General features: G+C 42.0%; 1 pseudogene; it reads left to right on the top strand.

Annotated features, from left to right (window-relative positions):
• Nucleotides 1-3,120: 3,120 nt before the first annotated feature.
• On the top strand, nt 3,121-9,143 carry LOC100557701 (plectin-like; annotated as a pseudogene).
• The last annotated feature ends 330 nt before the right edge of the window (nt 9,144-9,473 follow it).

Genomic DNA, 9,473 nt, shown 5'->3' with positions numbered 1-9,473 from the left:
TGCTGACACCCATAATAGTATTTAACCATGACAGTTAAAGTGCTGTAAAGAAGCATTAATTCTACAGTGTACCTGCACCCTTTGTTTTCTTTTATTTGTGTGTTTTACATTGTATTATTATACTCACACATGTTTTAATTATATGTATTGTATATCTTTTATTATCAGCTACCTCGACTCCCATTTTGGTAAGATGAATCAAATATAAATTTTATATCAAATGAATAGAATAATTAATATATAAATATGTATATGTATCAGGAGTGAGAAATCTCAGTCCCTGAGATTCAACCTGACTTTCTTATGGTCTCATTTCAGCATTCTGGGGTTCCCACAATGTCTGTTCCTCCATCTCCTTATACTAGCTTTCACTGTTTTCCTAGTTTTTCTATATTTTTCCAGTTCTAAAAGGTTACGAGTCTTTTCCCAAGCTTCGTCACTGGCAAAAAGAGTTTTAGGATAGCATACGTTGTTAATTTTGGTCCCATTTTGCTTTTGGATTGCCATCCCTCAGAATAGGTAATCAACCTATAATTTTTTTATCCTACATTTTAAATCTCACTCTGTCCATTTAATTTTGTTGTTTTTCAATGGTTATTATGGAATTGAAAACTTTAAATGCTATCATCTGTTTCAATTATTCTTACTGCTGGTATAAATTTGGAATATGGATGGAATGGCTATTTACTTATGGTTGTTGTACAACATTGAATATTTGCTGATTTTGTTGTTCACTGCCCTGTATAGGATGGTATATACATTATTATTATTATTATTATTATTATTATTATTATTATTATTATTATTTGTTTATTCATTTATTTATTTACAGTCTCTGAGAACTCCTAAATTGAAGTTGGTCCTCTAGTTGAAACAAGTTCTTCATGCTTATTCTATATCATGAATCGATGGTATTGAATTACAATTCCCAGAAGCCTTGGCCAACATAGTCAATCTTGAGGAATGCTGCATTGAGTCTCCTTTGTGGAGTGAGAAAGTATGATATAAATAAATAAAATAATAAATAAAACAAAACACAACAATATAATACTATAATGATGATAATGATGATGATGATGATGAAAGTTGTAGCTCAACAACATCAGTGGGAAACACATTTTCTATGCCTGGTGGAATGCAAATCACAGTCATAATAAAGAAGCTCACTAGGAGAACCAATGTGGAAAGAAATTCAAATCATGAAGAAAACATACAAAATTAATTAATCCCACAAATGCATGTAATACAGTAGAACCAACTTTGAGATATTTTAAAGTAGTGTTCAAAAGGAAGTGGATTGTGAAAACAAGATCCAAAACTGTTTCACAAAGCCATGAAAGGGATCTAGAAACTCTAATGGGCTTCCTGAATGATGGATGACATATCCCCCTTATCTAGCCTACTCACCATTGCTACTGAGGTCAGAAAGAATAGAGAAGATCAAAGTTTAGCAAAGGTGTATCCCTGAGTCTTCAGGAGAGGAGAGGAGGGAGAAAGGAAAAAACTGAAGAATACAAAATGTCTGAGACCAAGGCAAAGCCTTAGAAATGCTGTATGCCGAGGAGGTCGATAAGGATAAAGGTCGCATGTGCTGGAAATAAAAGATATTGCTTTTCTTCTTGTAATGTCACAAAAGTGCCTATCAGGATTAGCCTTTTCAGAAGCTAGGATTTGATGTACTAGCAAACTGTTTCTTTTTAATCTCATGTTTTCTCTGTTCTTAATTTTTCTTCTCCTTCACTTTCTGCTCCCTGAAACTGCCGAATGCCATCTTCTCTCAGATCATTTCAAAAGACTTTTCAATCCCCTAAAAGCATCAGGAAAGAAAAAAAAATGCCCACATGGGATTCTGTGTGAAAGGAAATAAGCCTATCTTGCAAACTGTGCTTCTGTTAGTGCACAAGTTCTAATGAGGCATGGAAAATAATTCAGGACCACAGCCAAGGAAATATTTCAAGAGGTCAAAGGTGACAACTAAGTGACATATGTTGCCCATGAGCATATTGGGCAGCTAATCTAAACTGAAGTGCCACCCAGGTATATCAGTAATTTAGATGTCAGTTGATATTAATTGTTCCACTATGAGTAATTTTTAATTTTAGCAGTGCATTTGAGACACACATTCAGCTAAGTCTTTGGACTTGTATCCAAAAGGGGAATTCCAAAAGGAAGCACTGTCTAAAAGCAGAAGTCTACAATCTCGGGATGTGCACAATTCTCCTTCTCAGTTTTGGTGCTTTTTCCCAAATCTGACCTTCACTCTTTTCCCACCCTTCCTTCATATACTTTTGTTATAATATCCATGTGGAAGTTGATATGCATATCACCTCTGCATTTATTTATTGCAATATGTGAAATTATGTATTTTCTGTATGTTTTCCCATGAACTAAAGTATAGCCATGTATATATTCAACTTGCAGGCATTTCTACCCATACATTGTTAAAATCTATACTGCAGGGGGGAATATTAATGGAAGGATATTTGCCAAATTCAAATTTAAAAACTGAAAAATGGGACTTCTTTCTAAGGAAGCAATACACTGAGTTCTTTCATTAAAGTCAGAAATACAGATAAAATGAACCTGGTTTCTATTGATTCTTTGCCTTGTCTGTAATCAGAATGAGTCTTCAACCTTGCTAATAAATTATTAGTAAACACTAGACAGTGACACTTCTTCTGTCCCTTCTCACTTCATACTCAAGCCTTCAAGAAGTCTGTGAGGACTGAATATTACTTGGAAGATAAATATGTCTGGTTTTTACCTGTTTCAAAAAGGACAGGTGTATTTTTAATTTACAGTTTTACCACCCAAGAGCCTTTGAGATTACCTTTATGAGACAAAGGGATACAAACAATGTATTTTATTAAATAATTATTAGTTTTAGTTCCCGCCTTTCTCCCAAAAAAATGGATTCCAGGCAGCTTACAAGAATTGTAAAAGATACAGCAAAATCATTAATTTACAAAAATTAAAAGAATTAAATATCACGATTATTAAAAAAAATATGCTCAAGGACAGTTAAAAATACTTTAAGCATATTTAAAACATAATTTCAAGAAAAGATAAAAAGATTTTAAAAACAGCACACTATTGATACTTCTTCCTCCCCATCCCAGCCATGGACCCGGCACGCTCCATCCAGCACGAGATCAGCTCCTTGAAAGATGAACGCGACCAGGTCCAGAAGAAAACCTTCACGAAATGGGTCAACAAGCACCTGCTCAAGGCCCAGCGCCATGTCAACGACCTCTACGAAGACTTGCGTGACCGGCACAACCTCATCTCTCTGCTGGAGGTACTTTCGGGGGACACCCTGCCCCGCGAAAAGGGCCACATGCGCTTCCACAAACTCCAGAATGTGCAGATCGCTCTGGACTACCTGAAGCACTGGCAGGTGAAACTAGTCAATATCCGGAATGATGACATTGCGGACGGGAACCCCAAGCTGACGCTGGGCCTGATATGGACCATCATCCTCCACTTCCAGATCTCGGACATCCAGGTGAGCGGCCAGTCGGAGGACATGACGGCCAAGGAGAAGCTGCTGCTCTGGTCCCAGCGCATGGTGGAGGGTTACCAGGGCATGCGCTGTGACAACTTCACCACCAACTGGCAGGACGGGCGCCTCTTCAACGCCATCATCCACCGACACAAGCCGATGCTGATTGACATGAACAAGGTCTACCGCCAGACCAACGTGGAGAACCTGGAGCAGGCCTTTTCAGTGGCCAAGCACGACTTGGGGGTCACCCGGCTGCTGGACCCCGAAGACGTGGATGTGCCACAGCCGGATGAGAAATCCATCATCGCCTACGTCTCCTCCCTCTATGATGCCATGCCACGGGTGCCGGACGTGCAGGACGGGGTCAAGGCCAATGAGCTGCAGCTGTGCTGGCAGGAGTACTACGAGGTGGTGACGCTACTCCTGCAGTGGATGCACCACCACACCCTGGTCTTCTAGGAGCGGAAGTTCCCCGCCAGCTACGAGGAGATCGAGATCCTGTGGCGCCGGTTCCTGAAGTTCAAGGAGACGGAGCTCCCTGCCAAGGAGGCCGACAAGAACCGCTCCAAGGCCATCTACCAGACCTTCGAGGCGGCCATCCAGTCCAGGCAGGTGAAGGTGCCCCCTGGCTACCACCCGCTGGACGTGGAGAAGGAGTGGGGCAAGCTGCATGTGGCCATTCTGGAGCGGGAGAAGCTCCTGCGCTCCGAGTTCGAGAGGTTGGAGCGGCTGCAGTGCATTGTCAGCAAGCTCCAGATGGAGTCTGGACTCTGCAAGGAGCAGCTCAACTAGGCGGACACCCTCCTGCAGTCAGACATCCGGCTGCTGAATGCCGGCAAGGCCCCGCAGAAGTCGGCTGAGATTGAGCGGGACCTGGACAAGGCGGAGGCCATGATCCGGCTGCTCTTCAACGACGTCCAGGCCCTGAAGGACAGGCGCCACCCGCAGGGGGAGCAGATGTAGCGCAGGGTCTACCGCTTGCATGAGCGCCTGGTGGCCATCCGCACTGAGTACAACCTGCACCTGAAGTCTGGTTCAGCACCCGTGGTCCAGATGTCCGTGCTGGTCACCCAGCAGCAGCGCATGTGGCCAGAACTGGATGATGTGACGCTGCGCTACCTGCAGGACCTGCTCTCCTGGGTGGAAGAGAACCAGCAGAGCATCAGGGCGGCCGAGTGGGGCATGGACCTACACACCGTGGACTCCCAGCTGGGCAGCCACCGCGGCCTCCACCAGTCCATCGAGGACTTCCAGCCCAAGATCGTGAGGGCGCGAGCCGACGAGGCCCAACTCTCGCCTGGCCCATGGGGTGCCTACCGGGACCTTCTGGGCAAGCTGGACTTGCAGTACGCCAAGCTTCTGAACTCCTCCAAGGCCCGCCTGCGTCACCTGGAGAGCCTGCAGGCGTTTGTGGCCACCAAGGAGCTGATGTGGCTGAACGAGAAGGAGGAGGAGGAGGTGACCTATGACTGGACCGAGCGCAACGGCAACATGGCCACCAAGAAGGAGAGCTACTCGGGCCTGATGCGGGAGCTGGAGCAGCGCGAGCGCAAGATCAAGGAGATCCAGAGCACGGGCGACCGGCTCCTGCAGGAGGGGCACCCGGCCAAGCAGACAGTGGAGGCCTTCCAGGCCGCCCTGCAGACTGGATGCTGTAGCTGTGTTGCTGCATTGAGGCCCACCTCAAGGAGAACACCGCCTACTTCCAGGTATTGTGTCAATCATGGAATCCTAAAGTTGGAAGAGACCCCAAGGGCTGTCCAGCCCAGCCCACTTCTGCCAGGCAGGAAAACACAATCCAAGATGGTCACCCATTCTCTGCTTAGGAACCTCCAGAAGACTCCCAGGCAACAGTGTCACCCTTAGGGAGTTGCTGTGAGTTTTCCAGGTTGTCTGGCCATGTGGCTCGGGTTGTGGCGCAGGCTGGAGAGCAGCTGCAATGAATCACTGCAATGAATCACTCTGACCAGGAGGTCATGAGTTCGAGGCCCGCTCGGAGCCATGTTTGTCTTGTCTTTGTTCTATGTTAAAAGGCATTGAATGTTTGCCTATATGTGTAATGCGATCCGCCCTGAGTCCCTTTCGGGGTGAGAAGGGCGGAATATAAATGCTGTAAATAAATAATAAATAAATATCAATACACACTATTAGCACCCTTATTAAAATTGAAGGTTCAAAATGTCTTTACTTGCCAATGGAAACAGAGCAAGGAGGGGGCCAACCAAACCTCTTGTAGAAGGGAGTCTGGGAGCAGCCACAGAAAAAGGCTCTTCCACGAATCTACTGCAACTGCAAAGATGATGGGACTGCAGATCTTAATGTTTCTATTGCCTTTTTGAACTCTTTAAAATTAAATTAAATTTTAGTTACTAATACTATTTAAATATCATTCTTATGAAATTAGATAAGAAACCAGTATTCATGCTTGAAGAAATACAAACCATGTTTCAGCTTTATATTAATTGTAGTTGCAAACTATGGTAAATCCCATAACCATATTAGATATATGCAACCAAATATTATTATACAAACACATAATTGAGCAAAAGCTCTCTGAGCTGAATAAGATGTTTACATTAATAAAAATAAATGAAACCCCTTGTCCTAAGTCTGAATACCAAGATATTCTGACATTTACACATCACAAATTATTTAAAGGGTCACTCACCAGGAACCTGTCTGTATGTGTTCCCTATATATCAGTGCCATCTTACAAAAGTAGTGAGTATGGGTCAGACACTTCATGAGCATAATACCTATGCACACATTCCACTTTGAAGGGATGATTCTGATTTGCACCCCATACCTCCATTTATTCCTTTTGTATTCATTTCTTTATTAAATATTCATAAACATTTTTATCTGTAGCACAGTGTGCAGTGAGCCTTTGAGATTTGCCAGGGGTGAAGTTGCAAAATTCTCTGTGGATACCAAAATCCATGAATGTTCCATTATAAACAATGGTGTAAAATGCTGCCCCTTATATAAAATAGCAAAATCAAGATTTGCTTTTTGGGGGAATTTAAAAAAAAAATTTAACCCATGGGTGGTGGAATCTGTGAATGCAGAATCTGTGAAGAATGCTCATCAGGATATACATGAGTTTCAGATATGCTGATCGTCAAAACATTTGTGATTATGGTTTACTGGCTAGTTTGTAAAGTGGGAAAGTTCTTTTAATTGTTGGGTACATTGTTGAGCCTCCTGTGGCTCAGTGTGTTAAAGCGCTGAGCTGCTGAACTTGCAGACCGAAAGGTCCCAGGTTCAAACCTGGGGAGCGCACTGAACGCCTGCTGTTAGCTCCAGCTGCTGCCAACCTAGCAGTTCGAAAACATGTCAATGTGAGTAGATCAATAGGTACCGCTCCGGTGGGAAGGTAACGGTGTTCCATGCAGTCATGCCGGCCACATGACCTTTGAGGTGTCTACGGACAACACCGGCTCTTCGGCTTAGAAATGGAGATGAACACCAACCCCCAGAGTGGACATGACTGGACCTATCATCAGGGGAAACCTTTACCTTTTACACTGACACTGTCAGTGTTGAGAGGTGCAGCTCATTTATTCTCTGTTAACATTTTGTTGTTGTGAGGTGTACTACATATCTGTTGTAATAGTTCTTATTTAAAAGCACTTTGGGGATACTGTTTGAATGAAAGATGCAATAAACTTTTGTGTCTTGACTTTGGTACATTGGTACTTTGTTTACAAGTGTACATTGTACATTTGGTACATTGGTACTTTGTTTACAACTGTAACATTCATTATTTTTAGGCACTGCTTTCCCTAAGGTGAAGGCAAGTCTTTGTGCAGTATTAATTTGGCACTCGTATGTCTTTAACTTGCTCAGATGAGTAGAAATGCAGAAAATGAAACAATATTTTTCCAAAGTTAAGCTCTGGTTTATGCAATCCAATATCCTTTCCATAATCGCCCTTTAAGTGCCTTGACTCCATCTTGATTGGTTGTGGTTGATTCAGGGTCAGAGACATTTAAGTAAGCAAAGTAGTTAAAGAGTGGGCTTTCAGAATAACAGCAGCTGCCCACCCATGAATTACAAAAACAATTACATTTAATAAACACTGCAATCCAAACATGGCTTGAAGCACTCTAATGTTTCATGAATGTTCCTGCCATTTGCTAGCCCATTATCACAGCTGCTCACCTTGTGACCCTCTCAGGAAGGCCTGGCTGCTAATACACAATTCAGACCAGTCTCTGAAGTCCTGCCTCTGAAGAGGATCTAACAACAAAGCAGGTGAAAAGCATTGGTTAAATCTTTAAATATCAATATGTAAAAATTCCCTTATGGGACTGTGAACCTTTAAAGTGCCAAAGAAGCAAGTAACAACCTTCCTTCAGTACTTCTCCATTTCTCATTCTTTCTTTCAAACAGACCGACATGAACATGCACACACAACCCTCATCATAAACAAGAATAGTTCTCAGGAACAAAAAGTGGAAGCCTGAGAATAAGAAAAGTGTCATGGTTGTCTTGACTTCTAGATATAAGGAATTTCCAACAAACAATAAAAAAAGAAATGGGCACATTCACTTAAGCAGAATATCTCCACATCACTGGGACATTATTATTATTATTATTATTATTATTATTATTATTATTATTATTCATAGTAGTAGTAGTAGTAGTAGTAGTAGTAGTATCCACACCTTTACCCCATGGGGATTCAAGGCAAGCTAACACTCCACATTGGTAAGGTGCAATAAAAAGTTAAGAGAAATTAAAAAGCAATTAAATAGTAGCAGTGTGGTAAAAACAGAATTAAAATACAGTACGCATACTAAAATTGCATTTAAAACTCATATTCCCCTAATCCCAACTCATATTCCCCCCAATGGGCCATGTCTACATGAAGAAAAAAATACTGAACCCGAAGCCAACACTAGTAGTTCTCATAATGCAGAACTACGATTCATCTGTTTTAGTCCTGAATCTCACTTTTCTCACCAGTATGCAAAGTCCAGGGGATAATCCAGAATTTTTAAGAAATTCTGGAGTGTTTTGGTGGGTTTGCGGCCATCTGGACAGCTGGATTGGGTTCCATTATGTCCAATCCATTGTTCATACACACATTGTTCACACTGTTACCATCACACTTTCTTTGCACTGATCAGCACTGGGAAGGGGGTGGGTATTCCTCATATCATTACCACTGCTCCTCACTGGCCATAGAGCTCTGTGATTTTATCTTGGGAATTTTAACCTGCATTTTATTGGTAATTTTGATCTACATTTTACCTGTGTATATTTGTAATATTGTAATATTTTAATAGTGTTCTGTTTTATCACATTGTACACTGCCTCGAGATGCGAGAAGAGATGGATAAAAATACATAATATTATTTTACTATAGCCTAACCATCATGCTCACATCTGTTGAGGTCAGAAGGGAGCATTTACATGATCAATAAAAAGGAGAGATTCACTCCACGCCCTCCTTATTGCCCTGTTATCACCTTAACAGATACATCCGCAACAGCAAGCTCTGTGGCAAATGATGAGGGACATTGATGACACAAGGACAAAGAGATGGCTCAGTGGAGCCAATACAGCCTTGGACCACCTGGACCATGGGCACTCATGTAGCATCATAAAAGGTTTAGTCTGGTGCATGTAATCACTATAACAGTTGATCTGGGTCCAGTCTAGAACAAAATGCGTCAGAATGGCCAAAGATTAAGCAGCTAGTGTAGACATAGTCATGGACATTATCTGCAGCCTTATATAAACAGAAATTTCTCAATGGAGGGGGAACTGCAAAATAAATTTTAAAATGTATTTCTGAAGTATTCAGGCTGAAAAAAGAGTTATCTAGAATAATACAGACCCTATAAAACAGTTAGATGGTATGCCTAATTAATTTTTCCTAAAATCTCAATTCACTTGTAATTAGTACATTTCATTTAGTCAAAAAAATTACTGAACATGGCCATACAGGCCGGAAAAC

This window comes from Anolis carolinensis, chromosome 2, assembly GCF_035594765.1.
Source record: "Anolis carolinensis isolate JA03-04 chromosome 2, rAnoCar3.1.pri, whole genome shotgun sequence".
Lineage (NCBI taxonomy): Eukaryota > Metazoa > Chordata > Lepidosauria > Squamata > Dactyloidae > Anolis > Anolis carolinensis.
Note: the sequence above shows the minus strand (reverse complement) of the source record. Positions and strands in the feature narration are given on the sequence as shown.